At 38.1% G+C, this 16,922-nt stretch overlaps 1 protein-coding gene across 7 annotated transcripts in view; it reads right to left on the bottom strand.

Annotated features, from left to right (window-relative positions):
* The window catches only part of LOC110973888 (fibroblast growth factor receptor-like), a 56,938-nt gene that overhangs the window by 28,116 nt on the left and 11,900 nt on the right, over window positions 1-16,922 (bottom strand). For 6 of the 7 annotated variants that reach the window (XM_022225091.2, XM_022225090.2, XM_022225095.2 and 3 more), the window contains exon 2: window positions 14,863-14,967. The exons of the other annotated variant lie outside the window; for it this stretch is intronic. The gene's annotated coding sequence lies outside the window, so the exon portion shown is untranslated. The remainder of the gene's footprint in view (window positions 1-14,862; window positions 14,968-16,922) is intronic. 7 annotated transcript variants of the gene reach the window in all.

Here is a 16,922-nt window from a genome sequence, read left to right as displayed (position 1 = left end):
AGTTCAAATAGTCCTGCTTTTGAGATTGGTCTGCATGAAGCAACACAATTACTGACAAAGTACCCTGTAAAAAAGGAAAAAATAACCAAGGTCGGCATTGAAATCTGATCTGAATCAATCCTAGTTGCTTTAACAATTTTTAAATGTTTTAGGCTTTTGCATACCGCATGGATGAACTTTTCAAATGCACTACATGTAAATGAGAGCAACACATCAGTTCACTGTTACTTATGCTTGTTTACATTTTATCGCATTAGTATCACGCAACATGAAACAAACGTATACACGTACATGTACCTACATGTACAAAATTATGACTTTTAAAAATCAAAAAAAGGTTCCTTCCACTGGAAAATTGCCGAATACTAACAGACACAACTGTTCTGCTTTGAACAGCAAGAACAGTACATGAATATTGAATTCCTCTGAAGGGATTTTAGAGTTCAATTTCACAGAAAAATCAGTAAATATTATACAATATACATACATGTATTGGTACATGTAAACAATCTTCGCATTGGGACAATAGACTTATGAGGGTGAAGTTTAGGTCATAAATTGTAGCTCAAAAAGGTACACACCATCCTTTGCAATCATCAAATTAAGTACAGCTCACTGGCCAGTTGACTAGAATGAACTGCATTCATAAATTCAATGACATGTTGCTGATTTTAAATCACACAACATCCATGCCAACTTGGACTAAATTTTGTGCCAAAGGTCTGCGATGGTATGTATCCTTCTCAAGTCAAACACATCAAAGCAGTTTCAATGTAGTGACACCAAATTTGGTTTCAATTACGTGTCACAATGTGTTTACATATATCATTTATCAGCAGTCTTACTTCTTCACCCCCACCCCTTCGGCTTTTTTCCGGCCGCCAACAAAGCGAAACTGGTACAGAAAACAATCCCTGCAATAACCTTTGCCCCCATAAATCACATGGTATAAAGACAGCATTAACACTGGTGTTCTCTCAAGTTCAGACTTTCTGGAGTTTCAGAGACAAAAGCCTTGGATACCAGGCAAGTTTCTAGACAGAACATTGCAATATTTTGACGACAGCTAAGTGCAATGGAAAAAAGTCACTCTAAAAGACAGGTGATAACTGATATTTAACAAAATAGGGAGGATTGTGAAGAAAAATAAAGGCATCTTTTAATTAAGTGACTTAAGTTTACTTAAATGTATAAGTCTTTGAAGCAAGAGTTGTCGTTAAAAACAACAACCAAAAAAAATAAATCGTACTCTAACTACCGGTAGCTGTGCTTTGCAACATGTTTATTTCAAAACAGGGAGAAGTGATTTAAAGCAGTTTTATACCTCAAGATCTCTGTGGAAGGAAATGACAGTCTCCATACACATTGCCTCAAATGTAGGTATGGCATTCCTCACTCCTGCTCTGTGAAGTTTATATTTCAGCACAGAGCATGATATAAGGGAGGGGACTGTGACTCCTTTGGGTCATGGGGCAGGCACCAACATTAAAAAAGAAACAGCCTTGGTCACTCAGGGATGGGACCAGAACAGCAAAGAATCTCAGTTGACTGAGGACACAGGGGATTTGTAAACGCCCCCCATCTGGTAGGAGCTCTTAAAGGATCCTGTCTTAAACGTAATATAAATGGGATGCTATTTTCTCCGACTTTGCCTGAAAGAGAAGCTTAAGCATCTTAGAATCACTGCACATGAAATAATGCCGGGGATTTGGAGAGACTAGAGAAAGAAACCACAGAGCAAAAATCTTCCTTCATCCTTCAGGTAACTGTTTAATCCCTTGATGTAATTCCTGCACTTTATTGGCTTGCTTTTCTAGGATGTGAATAGAAACTTCTTGTACACTCAAGGACTACGTTGGATCTTAATCCAAAGTAGAGACAGGGAGAAAACCCTCCTCACAATCCCAAATTGATGAAGCTAACAAAACAGCAGCAAGGTGCACAATACAAATAACATTTCACATGACCAATTACACAGATTTACCCAATGTTTTTAGCACTATGGGTTGGCATAAATCTTATGTACAGATCTGTAAAAGTTGCTCTACTAAATTTGAGTTCCAATATACTATTTTGAAACACAGTGGTTCCCTTTTCCCCTACATTTGTGGTCAACATACCGGTAAATTGCTTCATGCATGTCTTATACTACCAGCACATACACCATATTTTAGCTGGACTATAACCTTAAACATGTGTGTCAGTCACAGCACAGATGTCCTGAAACGATGGTTGAAATATGGCTGACTAATTGGTCCATATGGGTCCTCTCAATTTTCTCCCAAGAAATTGGCATTAAAAGTACATGTATACTGTACTCAACTTCTTACTTTAAGTAAGCATGGCAATAATTGCTGACTTTTCCCAAAAACCTACACGTAGGACAGTTTCTTTGAAAGCAAAGAATTAATGAACTACCAAGAATAAATGTTGAATTAAAGAATAAAAGATTTGGTACAGATTTGTGTACCGGTACCCTATGGCATCATGCTAGCAGGTACCGTAATTACCAAGCAACCCATATGTTATTTTGGTGTACACATTTTTAGATCAAACCTTCTGAACAATTCACTCTGCAAGTGACATGTACAGCACACTGCAAAGGCTCGAAAGCTTGTACCTGAAGACCACCATATCCAATTTCTAAAACAAACATCATATGCTTTGTAAACAACAATCAACTGAAAGGTACATTTCAACACAAAAAAACTAAATCTGCACACTTTTCTGACAATAAAAAGGGGGCAAGGCATCCATGTAACCCCATGGCCAACCAAGAGGGTACATAAATATCTAATCCACTCTCTTGATTTGGCTTAATCTTAGCAACGACTACAGCAGAGAGAGCAGACCTTTGCAAGTCATGAGAGATGCGAATGTGTGTGTTTCCCATAGACTTAGTCTAGCAACCAGGTCTGCCTTGATCCCTGGGTGCTTGCAAATCTCAAGCTGAAGCCCTGGTAGACCTATCTGGGTCATCAAATTCCCAGGGGTTGGACCAGGCCAAATAAGTGCATGGGTATGCCAACGCCAAGCCTTTGGGGCTAAGATTCCTCAAAGACTGACTTGGTCTGCAGACATCATTAATGCCAAGAAGAAAAATCGGTTCTCAAGCAATTCTGTTATTGGTACTTCTTCCTTACATATCTGTGTATGGCCAGCAGGAGACCACTACTAAGATGGAATCAAAATTGTATTGCAAGAAAACACAAACTGACTACAGACCATAAATCATCTGCTAAAGTACTTAAATACAAATAGAAAACCTGCACTAGGGCCAAGGTCTTGCAAATGGGTATGCAAGATACAGAGGATTCCCACGTTGAAGGCATTAACATGCAAAAGCAAAAAAACTGTACCAAATCAGTCATTCCAATAATATGCCCAAAGGTTTTTAAACACCTCAAATTCCCAAAGCGTACAATAAATTTAACAACAAAATTACGTTTACACAAATTGTCACAGTCAGAAAGTTTACTTATTAACCTGAAATTCTTTGACAGCCAAAAAGTACTGGTAGGTTTATAAATATAATGGTCAGAGTATTATAAAGTGATGCACTAAACGATCATACGATTCATTATCAATCATGTGGCACGCATGCAGTTCTTGAAATCTGTGTCTCACATCGTGTGATTTTTTTTAACTTATGCAGGCAAAGTCCAATCTGAGAGTATAACAATGGGTGGGAAAAGAGCGGGAACAACAAGGCTGATATGTCAATAAAAATACTCATCAATTCTACACCGTACCAATAGTACCATACACTACGAGGATAAAGATGGCATTTTGCCAGGAAAAGTTTGCAATGGGAGAGTTCATTTTTCTTGGAGGGGAAGTACCCAGGGTAAGGTTGATTTTAGTAAGTGTTGGTAACAAAGCTTGTTTACGTTCAGATATTTTTATTTCACCCCTTGAGCGACAAACTGTTATTCCTATTGTATGTTAATTTGCTTGGATACAGGTACGGTACACCTGGTGCTGGACACATTGCTGAGAACATTCTCAGCAACATTGCCTATACCAAAATAATGCCCTAAGGTAGCTATTTCACTTTTCTTATCACATATTTCCCCCAAAAAATTGTGGCTTCAGAGAAGACTACCGGTACATGTACGTATATTGCTATGTGGTAAAGTCATGTCCAGACTGCACTGTACTTTGTACAGCAGTTGGTGAAGTCCTCTTGTTAATTCTTCTGGTCTGGCTTCTGAGGAGATGGACATCTCCAAGAAAGAATGAATTATCAGATCACGCAACAAAGGTGATGATGTCTCCCTCACATCAACGGCCTCAAAAGAGTACAATCTTGTTTTTTGGATATCATCGTTGGGCTGGCGTAACAAACTCGAAGTAAATAATTATCAAAGTGCTTGCCACTTCTGCTGGGTTCAATTCAATAATCATCTAAAAGCAAACTGAATTTTCAATATGTGATATATTGACCCTCACATTTTGCAATACCACTGTTATAATCGACAAAAAAAATGAACACAGTGACATTTTGTGAATTTTTTATAAACATTTTATGGAAAATGGAAAAAATAAATTTCCTTGCACAAAATATTTGAACCATGACAAAAGCCAAACAGTTAACATTTGTGAAAAATATTGCTCTATGCTTTGGAAATCTTTCAAATGAAGAAACAGGCACTTTGTTCAATAAATGATCCCATCTTGGTTAACAATCACTGTTTGCAGCAATACAGCAAGGCGGCTTCCAAATGGTACAAATTTTGGCTCAATGTCAGTCCCAGAAAGTGCCCCAAACTTTTATTCATTTATTTTCTCACAAACACAAAGTTTCATCAACCTTACCAACCTCTGGACATACATGTATAAAGGGAAAGTGGATAATACACTGGCCTTCAGAAGACCCAGTTGACAGTCCATCATGACAGTATCTGCTTTATGGATTAACGTGACCTTGGATACTACTGTAAAGTAGCCAATCAGTGAAGCATGTTCAACCCCCCCCCCAAAAAATCATTTTTTTGTTCTGTCCATTTCCGGCACTGACTGCTAGGACTATCATTGGTGATTTAAATCTTATAATTCACAAAGCACACAAAAAATATTGGTTTATTTTTGGGGGAAGGGGAAGCAGGAAGAAATCAATCAGGTTACAAACTTTTAACAGTTTGACAGGTCATTTCTTCCCCTATGAGTTTTTTGTTTATTCAGAACCTACCTTTATCTCAATTTTTTAAGTGTTGGTTCAGCAAAGACTTGACAAAAGATGTCAAAAAATGCAGATAATATAAAAAGTACGTCAAAAATTTACCCACAGTTTGAAAAAAGAAAAACGGTGTCCCAAAAAGATGTCTGAATTTCCCTCTCTAATCATAGCCATGGAAAGTTCCATTTGAATGCAGTACATGTGTACATGTAAAGGAGAACAAAATTCTGCACTACAGTTTGAAAAAAGAGTCTTCAATTTTTGTTTAGTTTGAATGTGGCAGCAGCAACAGAGCAATCCATTACCCCCTACAGCTTGTCATTGTGTTTTCAATGACAAAAAAACATGGGTTTGCGTTGGCAAAGGTTGGGCCAACTCACAATATGCCCCAATCAATAACACTGAATGGTACTGAACACCTTAAGGTTAGGTCGATTACCTGTTATTAGACAACCTTGCAACGGTATGAACTTGGCCATAACATTACAATACATGTACACAGGATCCCACCTGCTACTCTAATGCAGACGGCTCAGCGGCAGGGCTGTACCCACAATGCAACACATCACTAGAATGAGTGACAGGCCAAGTGGATTGAAATGTCACAATACAAAAACCCTGCAAGTCAGTGGTGTCCTCATGCGTGGGTTGTTTAACCCAATCCCTGTGCCATGCCGCATGGGTATTCTCTAACAAGCTTCTACCAACTCAACAATTCACAGGCACCTGTCTCCTTTAATTCAGTGTTTTCAGAGCCACCCAGGAACTAGACGCCAGCAATTCAACTCTGTGAACCACTGTTATGTCAAATTCCCTTTATTCGTATCAATTATCCTGATAAACTGAATCAGTTGACCAAGATTTTGTCACCTTGCTAACCATCCACCCAAATCAATTATAAACAACTGAAATGATTTCACTATCTCTCCAAAGTCACCAAATTTTATGTGTTTTAATCACATCTTATGCTAGATTCCAGACAATGAAATTGAAAGGAATTTTTGTCTACACTCCACCAATTTGTCCCAAAGGTTTTCTACTCTTCAATGATACATGTAAATGTATATACCATAGGTAAATTTTCGACATATACATGTGAGAACCTCCAAAATCTCCAGCATAAAAACATTTCAATTTGGAATACTTCAAACCCCCATACAATCACAAACAAATTCCCCAATACACATGTACCAGTACATCTACAAGTAATACATGTGACCTACATGTAGATTTGCTATTTTCTAAACATACATATATACAGTAAGAGCTCTGCCATCACAGTACCAGTATGCTTCATTTTGAAAGGGGGGGAGGTGTTGTCTCCATGTCCTGGGTGGCAACAACAAACATGAAATCTGAGGACCTTCTGAGGTAAGTACCCTCTCCTTGATAGGAGTCTCCATAGAGGCTGCACCTGTTACTACTAATGACAAATTGGCAGCGATTGCCAATGTTGCATTGGTTTCACATCTACAAGTACATCCAGTATATCAACCAGGTGGCTTTACATGTCAATCGTTTCCACATGAGACCACAACCTAATTGATTCTCTTTCTTTCACCACAAGAGCATCTTCTGGACTAACATCAGATACACACTCAACCACAATAATCCAATTTTTATACATGTAATATTGAAGCCTACTACATGAGCTTAGATAAAAACCTTTCCAGGCTTACAAACAAAACTGAACAAAAACGAGGTTTAAAAACCTTTCCAGGCTTACAAACAAAACTGAACAAAAACAAGGTTTGAACCTGTAGCCTAAACACACTTCACCATTGCTCTAGCCTCTTCCAACTACTAGTACGTGTACATATACCGGTAGGTTATCCAGTCCTATGTTGCTCATACTTTTTGTTTTATACAAATAAATTATTCATAGAAAAAAATGGGACGCACATCTGTGTCATTGAGTAAATGGAAACTTGACACCCTAGTGCAGCATGGAAGTCCCTGGAGCAGTTTTGATTGAAACATCCAACACAATTTGCAATTTACAGCTGCTACATTGTAAATAAATTGAGTCATTTCAATGGGTGTGGATAAAGTAGAGTGAAGAGATGTACATGTACATGTGAACTAATCTTGAATGATTCAGAACTGGAGTGAAGTGGAAGGAAAACAGAAGAGTGCTAAATTTAACGACATGTACATGTAATTCTCAAAAATTGAATTTGGAATTAACCCCAACCCTCCTCAGTCCTTCAAACTCCTCCAATATTTTTTGAATGAGCTCCTTCATTTCTTTTCTATCATTCTATCCCAGTCCTTCCAAATCCTCAAAACCACACAGAGGATTTGGAAGGACTGAGGAGGTTTCTGAATTTATGGTAAATCACATTTTATGCAGTTGATTATCAGCAAGAGTCATTCCAAGCCAACACATTCATCATCTTGCATTGTCATACAGTACCTCTGTCTTGAATACCATTTTTCATTGGCCCCAAACGATCACATGACAGGGCAAGATCAAAGCATGTCACACTCACCATTCAGCATTTTGTGATATCACAAACATACATGGCAAGCACATGCAGACACATGGCCCCTTTTCATGTACAGGATAATGCAAGGACTGCAAATCGCTATGAATCCGAGATTCCTACTCTTAATTTCCTCAGAACAACATGTGCAAAACATCACTATGACAGAACGATGCAAAAAAAAACAGTTGTTGACTGCTGGGGAGTAGGATATGATTTTTGAACACCCTCGGGTATGCATAACTCTGGCACTATACATCCCTCTGGTTTTAAAAACGTCTATATCGCACATCACAGCAGTCAACAATTGCTAAGTTTTCAACAGGCTAAAAGTTAACCCTCCTTCACAATCTTGCATACATCTGGAAGTGGCCCCCAACCCAGAAGAAAAATTACTTTCATCTTTGTTATCTGCTTGTCACTTGAGCAACCATCTGCATGTCAGCAAGAGGTGCTGTGAAATCACCAGTCTAAGGCAGACTTCAAAAATGACGGACAATGAAGAGACTGACCTTCATTCTAATTGCAAACCTTACAATTGTCAACATTATTTTCCTTCCATTTTAAGGCCTGTTCAAAAAATCTGGTGCTGATTATGGATACAGGCATCGTAACGAGGCTCTAAAGATGTAGAGCTGATTTAATCACATGACTCGTTAGTCAAAATGGATAAATACGCAGACTAGACAGATTTTTTTCAACATAAATTCTGGATTCATGTAATTTTTATTATTTTGTGGAACAAGAGTGACACTCAGTCATTTTTTTCACACGCCAAGCACAGTTCTAACTTAGAGACTTCCCTGGTATACATTCTGTTTCTGTGGATGTGAATGTTTTGTCAACTCAATTTAAGTCCAAATAAAGGTGTGGTATAATTACAGATGGCCATACCCTTTAAAAAATCTGGCCAAGTGAATTAAAGCAATCTGTTCTTTAACTTGCCCAAGGCTGCACATGTTGTCTTTCTGTTATCACTCTCCCATGTGGCATCTTCATTAACACCCCAGAGAAGTTCAGTTCCCCCTCAGGAGGGACTGTTATCATGTGCTTATTCAGCCAGATGTTTCTTAATGTTGTTATCCACAATAAATATTCAAACTTTACATCACTGGGGCACTTTAAAAACTAGCACAGCAACATCTCAGTCTCAGGAGAGCCAGATGGTTGTTATGGTATCTAAATTAGGTACAGATCATTCATCACTTATTAAAAAAATCTTCCAAAAAATATCACATTGTTCAAAATGCACATTATTCTCTAAAAACTATGCAAAGTTCTGTGCACATAGATGCATTGCACACACATGTACAGTAACATAAATATATCTACTTGTACCTCAAACATGTAATCCATAACTCAGATTCAAAAATTCCTAAAACTGTTTTGAACCACTGAAGTTGTTAATAACGAGATGACCATATTGCTACTGTATTCTTTAAACATTCATACGGAGTCTTAGATGCCTATTACTTTTGAGCTAAAGGAGCCGGTCCTTTTAGGCCACTTCCAAGTGAAGCTTTTTTGCCTCCCTTGACGGCAGATAGCATCATCTATTGACTGGAAAGCTTAAAAGACACCGACTGAAATGGAGCAATCTGACAGTTTAAACTCTGCTCTCACGAAATCCCATAACAGCAGTGAAAAGGAGGTTAGAATGCACAACCTTTAAAGTGACATTCTTCAATTTACTGTTGCATTAAAGCAACGGTAAAAATGATCTAAGTTGTCCCGATTTAAAATATTCAATTCAATCATTAAAAAAATGTTAAAGGAGAGAGACACAGAGAGACTTTTTCAGTGGAAAAAATACATGTACCACTTACAAATGACAAAGTTAAAAAAATATTTTTAGCGAAAAAAATCCATTTAAAGAAAGGCAAACAATTTCGACGTGCTATGAATACACAACAGATCTAATCCTAGGAGAACACCAAACATTGCTGGGCTATAAATAACGGCACAAAAATACTTTTGTCTGCAGAGAGGCCCTGGCTGACAAATAACTTTCTTTTTATTCCTTGGGGGAAACCAAGTCAGCAGTTTTGACCTCTGAGAGAACAGTTCGAATTGCGGCAACAATGTCACCATTTTTCTGAATAGTTGTAATTCATGAATGAAAAGAAGCCAGACAAGCTGTAACGGATCAACATTACCCAGATATATGTACTATTTGGCATAAACTTCATAACAGCCCAGAATCCTGTGATTTCAACAACTTTTACATGTGCCTGTGGAAGTGTTCACAGTTTTAGACATTTTCTGAATAGGATGAGAGCTCTGACTGGCTCCTTAAACCACTGTCTGTGTAATACGGGGAAGAATCAAATCCAGCAAACAAAACCTCACAAAGTATTCAAATCAGCACACATTTCATAATCCTTGAATTTTTCATTGGCCTTCATCTTGTCATCCCTTCCATCTCTCCTCCCACAAGCTTCAAATCCAATCCACTCTCCCAGTAAGCTGAAGAAAGGTTACATAATAAGATCAGATAGGCAAAAGTAAAGGAATGCTGACAATGTCCGTTTTGCATTCTGTGGTAGCGCATTAACAGCTACTGTCTGTTGTGTTGGTCTCTCGATGACGATTCTTTCCTTGAAGCAGATAAAGGCTACTTCTCCACAGATCAATACCTCATTAGAAATGACTACAATCATTCACACACAGTAAAATGCTTCTCTATTCTGTTCTTGTAAGTATGGGAGGCCCTAATATCCCAGGATACATCATCCCACAAACAGGCTACATGTACATGTACACGTAAGGCCACATTAATTTGAAAAAATTGAAAAGAAATACGTCCCTCCCCAATTTTTTTTTTTATTTATTGCCAAAAAAAGAGGGAAAAACAGCCTTTTGGATAATCCCACACTTAAATTTAGCGATTTTCTGTTACAGGCTTTGAAAATACTTTCAGAAATTGCCAATTACTCCTGAACATCTCCATGTACGAGCGCAGATTCATCCAACCTCGACTTCACGGTGCAACAAAATTGAGCCCATGGGAACAATGTTGAGATTCACCAAACCGTTAGAGTGTTTGTGTAAGCTGCATCCTAAGTATTGGCTGCATTAACCTATGGAAAACACAGCAGTCGGCAAGGCGGCAACCACAACAGCTTTGTACAATGCAGTCGCAGCCATAGCCAGTAATTCGGATGCTGTCATAGCCCTCTGCTGCACGCTGGGTCAATACTCAATAGCAGCAGCCATTCATTCCCAGAAACTAATCCCATTTCACAGAGCTATAGCACCGTGCTCCTCCTTGAGAAAACCCTCCCATTTCGCCTGGCTGTACAACCTTGAACCCCTACCTCCTTTTGTGATGAATGACTTGCCTATATGTATGTAAAACCCTTTCGTAAAGAAGAAACATAAAACTCATCTCATTGAGGAAACTGCTCTTTATTTAATGTTTTCCAATCCAGCAAAGATGTATGTGGAACTTAACAAAGACAAAAAAAACTCTCTCTCACCCTAAAATTAAAAAAAAAAATGCTACACAAATCCATGGTACATGTACTTGTTTTATTTTGTTCTTTGAAGAAGTTTACCGAAATGTATGTTTGTGATGAAGTACACTGCTGTGGAAAAACTATTTCATTTACTACAAGGAAACTGTACATGTCAACCAATAACTTTTCTATCATTATAAACATTCGTGTCTCTTTTCTTGAGTTTTAACCGAAGTTTTTGGGGACTGGGCTGCGGGAAAGTTGCTTCAGTAAAAAATAATAACATTGCATGCAGTTGACATGAACTACCTGCTTAGAGCTAACCGATATATCTTAATATCTTCATCACAAAATAAATCACAAAAACAACAGGTACATGCATAATCAATCACATCACACTCCTCTAACCAAATAAGCAAGCTTTCAGGACAAAAAGATGATCTTAATAGGACACACCATCAGGACACAATGAGGGGTCAAAGGTGACTAGAAGGGAGAAGAGCAGAATCAGCTTGGTAAGATCAGGAGATTGGACTCTGATCAGATCCTGTAGTGTTCAGATAGATCAACAAACAGGTTGGTAACACCTGCTGCTTGGTAAACCAACATCACACCTGACCAACTGGGGACCCTCTCAAACAATGCTACACGTACATGTACATAATACGGTTATTGCTGGGAACATGAAGTGATCAATCTCTGTGTGGAATTGAATACAAAAAAGGTTGTGCTACATGTACATGTAAATGATCCATTAACTTTCAAAACGGGGTTATTCAGAGAACTTGAATTGTGTTCATGGACCTGCAGAAGAACTGATCAACAGGAACAAAGGATACGAACAAAGGAAAACAGTGATACATGTATGCCGGATTTTAACCAATGAGCAATATATCCAACAACTTTGCTGAAGTATAAATTGAACAAAAACCCTGTTTTAACTCCACCCAAAAGAACAATGTTATTTTGTTGAAGTTTCTAACAAAGTCCGAGAACTTGTCATTTTCTTTCTCATGGCCTTATTTTGTACATGTACCTGCTGCTGGGACTTCTTGTGCCACCCACACAATGTTGATGTACCGGTAGGTAAAAGATATGGTTTTTATTTAGGCAGCTGTCATTTTGGCAAATGTTTCAAACAACCATACCACGGTGCATCCTAACTCAAATAAACATGAGATGCTACGAAGCTTTGACAGCCTAAGGCCAGTGACCTGTACTACAGGTTGTAAGCTTCACATGATGAGCAGAAATATCGAAATAGTCTTTACAGCTGTATGACATGTTAATTAATGATGGATGACTACTCTATGATCTTAAATCTATACTGCCCTCTTTAGACATTCCTTCCAGCAATCTTAATTGACAGGAAAGAGTGAAGCCTGCCGAGTCAAACAAAATCAAAAAACGATTGTATTGTCTCTAAATGATCAGATCAGCAAGACATCGTAAAATTTGAAATGGAGACCGTACATGTATATGACTGTATTGTTATCAATGTGTAGGTACAGGATATCACCTGCCAGTGATATCCTAAGCCTACTGTCATCTCCTTGCACATGGCCCAGAGTCTACAAGATCTACATGTACATTGTAAGAGCATTACTTGAGCAAGGAGGCCCTGGCGGTAGGAGAGTGGGAGATGCACATGAAGTACACGTGTACTTTATTACTGGAGGGTAGCTTTTGCAAGCTTCGTGACATGATAAAGCTTTTACAGTAAGCTTAGAACTTCTAAAGGCTGAAGAAAGTATGCAAAAATATTGGCCAAAAGAGAATGCAACATTTCTATTGCACATTCTACGGAGGATGACTTAGCCAAATTCTGTAGTAAGGCTCAATGTTGGGGAACTGCTAAGCTCCTTACAGTGTCTCTATTTTCACAAAAATCATATAGAGTAAGCAAAGAAGGAAAAGCAAGTGATCCCCCCAAGACAAAACCTGGTTTTAAAGGGAGTGAACACCATTGGTTTTCTGTTGTAATTTCACAAGATTCGCTGATTACGGCGTGTAATATTCACGGCGACTTACATTCCAATGACTTGTTTCATGTTTGAGTCAGCTGCCTTGTGAAAAAAAAGAAAAACAGCGTGGCATTTTCAATGCTTAAATTGAAGATCTTGTAATTTATCTTGCGTAAAATATCTTGCGTATGGAGTACAGGGCGTTTGTAGTAAGCCAACAACATCTGCAGGGTCACAGTGGGAAACAGGCATGACAGGTTCTCATTCCCTTAAAAAGGAGCAGTTTTCAAAGGTTAGGAGTAATCAGTGAATTTACCTTGGAGTAATGCGCCTCCTCGACAATGCAATATTGTGGATTTATGAAAAAAATTTATCCAGAAACGCAGTTGATTCGTGTCCATGAATGCGTAGGCCTATATAATAAAGCATGTGCGCACGCGATCATGCTTATTTTCTGCACTTTCATGTCAAGATTCAAGATTTATTTCATTTTCTTGAAATCTTGAATCTTGAATATCAGTTCACATGTTGATGAAAGTCTAAAAACTCCATTCTCAGTTGATTCACTAATAATTATAAGCAAAGAAGAAATTATGTCTTGAAACATGGAGGGTTTCATGTGTGGAAATCATACTTTTTGTTGGCGAATATCCCTTTCACCATTCTGCTCCGATGGCAGGGCTGGCTAGTCTGAAAGCAGGCTGTGCTCGTATATTCATACAATAATTATAGGCCTGCATATGAAAGTCACGGCAGGATAAATGTAAACTCGTAATCATAAGTTACAAATGAATCACAGTCCTTGTTGGTGATGGATGTGTTTTTCATTTCATTCATTATTTGTAAAGTGCCCTTACATTTATTCAGGGGTGCAAATTTTTACGCTCCTTTAGAACTAGGAATGTTGAGGAGCGCGGTAGGAGTGCCTGCATGATCGCGTTCCTTTAAAATGAAGGATCAGATATTTCAGGATTACACGGTAATCCAACTGGGAACTTTACCAATGGTGTACACTACCGGTACCTTTAAAATACGTAGAAGAAACAATACAAGTTTTCATGAATGAAGTGCCAGCAAATTTATAATCTCTGGTATCTCTGGCTATGTAATCCTCTCTTCCATGTATTCATCAAATCCAGTACCATGAGCAGTGGCTCAAAGTTGGTAATGGTGCATACAAAACTGGGCATTAATATTCAGGATTCAACAACAATGCACTGACCTTTTCAAATTTGCAGCTGGCACCACACCAGTGAAGGCAGAAAAGTCAACATTCATTATTAACTTTTAATTAAACTTATTTGCTCATGCGAAGCTACTTTATTCCCAAAGCAATTTTCCTTGAAATTGAAAAAAAATAGAAGGCCTGATGTAAGTGTTCATTTTTTCTCTTAATCAAAGTTTACTGAATCCTTAATTTTAAAGAGATACATGCAAGAAACAAACTCTGATCTGAAAATTGAGCAGGTCAGATAACAGTGGCCCAGGCAGGTCAGATAACGGTGGCCCAGGTCTTTACATTTTGACTACTCTCGCAGCAAGGTTATAAGAGGAATTCTTATTAATTTTTATTTACTTTAAGTGTCTCAAAGGGAAAGATCATGACATTTTTCACTGATTATAGAATTTCAAGATTTACACAGTATTTACCAGTACATGTAACTGCTGATTTGTTAAAGGCAATTCAACTTATGTATGTAACCATCCAGCCTTCTCAACTTAGACTGATCCAATGAGTCCATTTCTAAAAGTAAGGGTAGTTCTACATTTCTTACCGTTTTGGTTTTCCTCAAAAGCGCTGGCTGTTAAGTGACCAATGATTGGTTATACTTGTTGAGTTCTACCACGCTCAAGTACCCACTTGCTTAGGTTCCAAACATCTACAGGTGCAGACAGAGGAAAATGCAATCATTTAAAGATTTTTCTAGGGACAATGCCCAGGGACATAACCAAATGGGAGAGAAATGAATAAATCCAGAAAAGAAATTCCAATAAATGACATCAAAACACATAAATACATGTATGTGCACTGTTTTTGACACTTCTACACCTAATGGGAACTTGCATTCAATCACTTTCACAAACGTAACGCTCACATAAAAATTGTTGTCCACCATCATCATGGTCATACACAATGTTATTTACTTGCATCAAGCCCCGTTCAGGGCCTTAGCCCCATATAAGAAAATGCATGTAACTTGCAACTTCATGGTCCAACACTTTGTTTCAATGTTCTCAAAATTCAAGATGAACAAACTGTCACCAAAGTGTCTTGCAGCACAAATTGCAATAACTGGCAAGATTAATTCAGGCACGTACATGGAAATGAAGCTATCACCCTCCTGAGACACGTAAAACACAGTGGCTCTTTAGATAAATATTTCAATAGAGTTTAAACCAATTTACATGTACATGTATATGCACGGACCATATGCATGTACCGTCACATTTACCACATAGATGAGGGTCTGAAACTACTGTAAGTGCATGATGAGTTTGCGTTACACTGACAAAACATTTATCAGCTTACAGTTGCGCTGTGAGGCAGGTACATTGTAATTACTTGCATTGTTACATGTACATGTTACATGTACATGCTCTATGTACATCTATAAGTAATAAAACAATAAAATAAAAACACATCCACAAGCAAAGGTTACTGAAATTTTATGTAACCATCAGTCTGAACACCATTCTCCCAACTAGGTAGGTACATGTGCATGTGCATGTAAAGTCTGGGATAAGAAAATTTATTTAGTTAGAGCTTGTATGAATTTGCATTCAGTGATCGCCAATGGTTATACAATTACTTCTTGGTAAACTCCGCTGATTTAGGTAAACAATACCACTGTGTCCTGATAAAGACATGGATCAACATAAATAAGCATACCATCAGAGAAGCTTACATATACAAGAGATTTTTAATTGGGCAGTGGGCAACTCTTGTGCTTCACTGAAAAGTTTTGAGAACTTTGCCATACTTCCTGTTCCATTATCACTGAATAAACATCAAGTGGTCCCACTGGAAGTGATAGGGAAACAGAAAGTTAGGACCAGAGGTACATGTCGTTGAATAGATCAGCTCTGTGAAGCTACTGCATGTTATATGTCGATGAATAGATCAGCTCTGTCAAGCTACTGCATGTTATATGTCGTTGAATAGATCAGCTCTGTCAAGCTACTGCACAAAACTGCACAGGCCTACAACCTGCACAATTGTTTTTTTGAAAAATTGCAACTGTAACAGTGACTCAAAATTCACATCTGTGATTTATGCATGCATAAACACATGTATGGCCCTGCAGATTCTGATTTTAAGCAGCTACCGGTACCAGGTGCATCTCAGGTTACTCAGAAAAACAGACTTGGCTGTTTGGAATTCTTCCTGAATCTTCCAAATTCTGTCCTTGTCAGGAAATCAATTGCATACATCCTTTGTAAGCACATTCACACCTCACTTTTCTCAAGGTACGCGTGTACCAGTATGTCAACTTTTGCTTTTACTTTTCTGTCCACTTAAAATAACCTGAAGCACTTCAAAGAACAAACAGGGTCCTTGAGATCTGCTTTTGAAATCGTTTTTCATATTTCTAACAAACAAAGCTTGTAACATTTTCCACTGTTGGGTATTTTATGAGATCATTAAGAACGACCCCCACTGCCACCCAGGGACTCTTTTGACTTACATAATTTCACAAGTGATACTCTGGGGAACAGCGCCCAAATTAAATTGAATTCGCATGCACTGCGTGAGGTGTTAGATGTCACAAGAAAACTGCAGCCTCTGCTCCATCAATTGTGAACTGTCCAGTCAGCGCCATTCACTATTAATTAC

This window comes from Acanthaster planci, linkage group LG13, assembly GCF_054643075.1.
Source record: "Acanthaster planci isolate LZ-2023a linkage group LG13, COTS_SCS, whole genome shotgun sequence".
In the NCBI taxonomy this organism is placed as follows: Eukaryota; Metazoa; Echinodermata; class Asteroidea; order Valvatida; family Acanthasteridae; genus Acanthaster; species Acanthaster planci.
The sequence above is the reverse complement of the archived record's forward strand: the minus strand, read 5'-3'. Positions and strand labels throughout refer to the sequence as shown.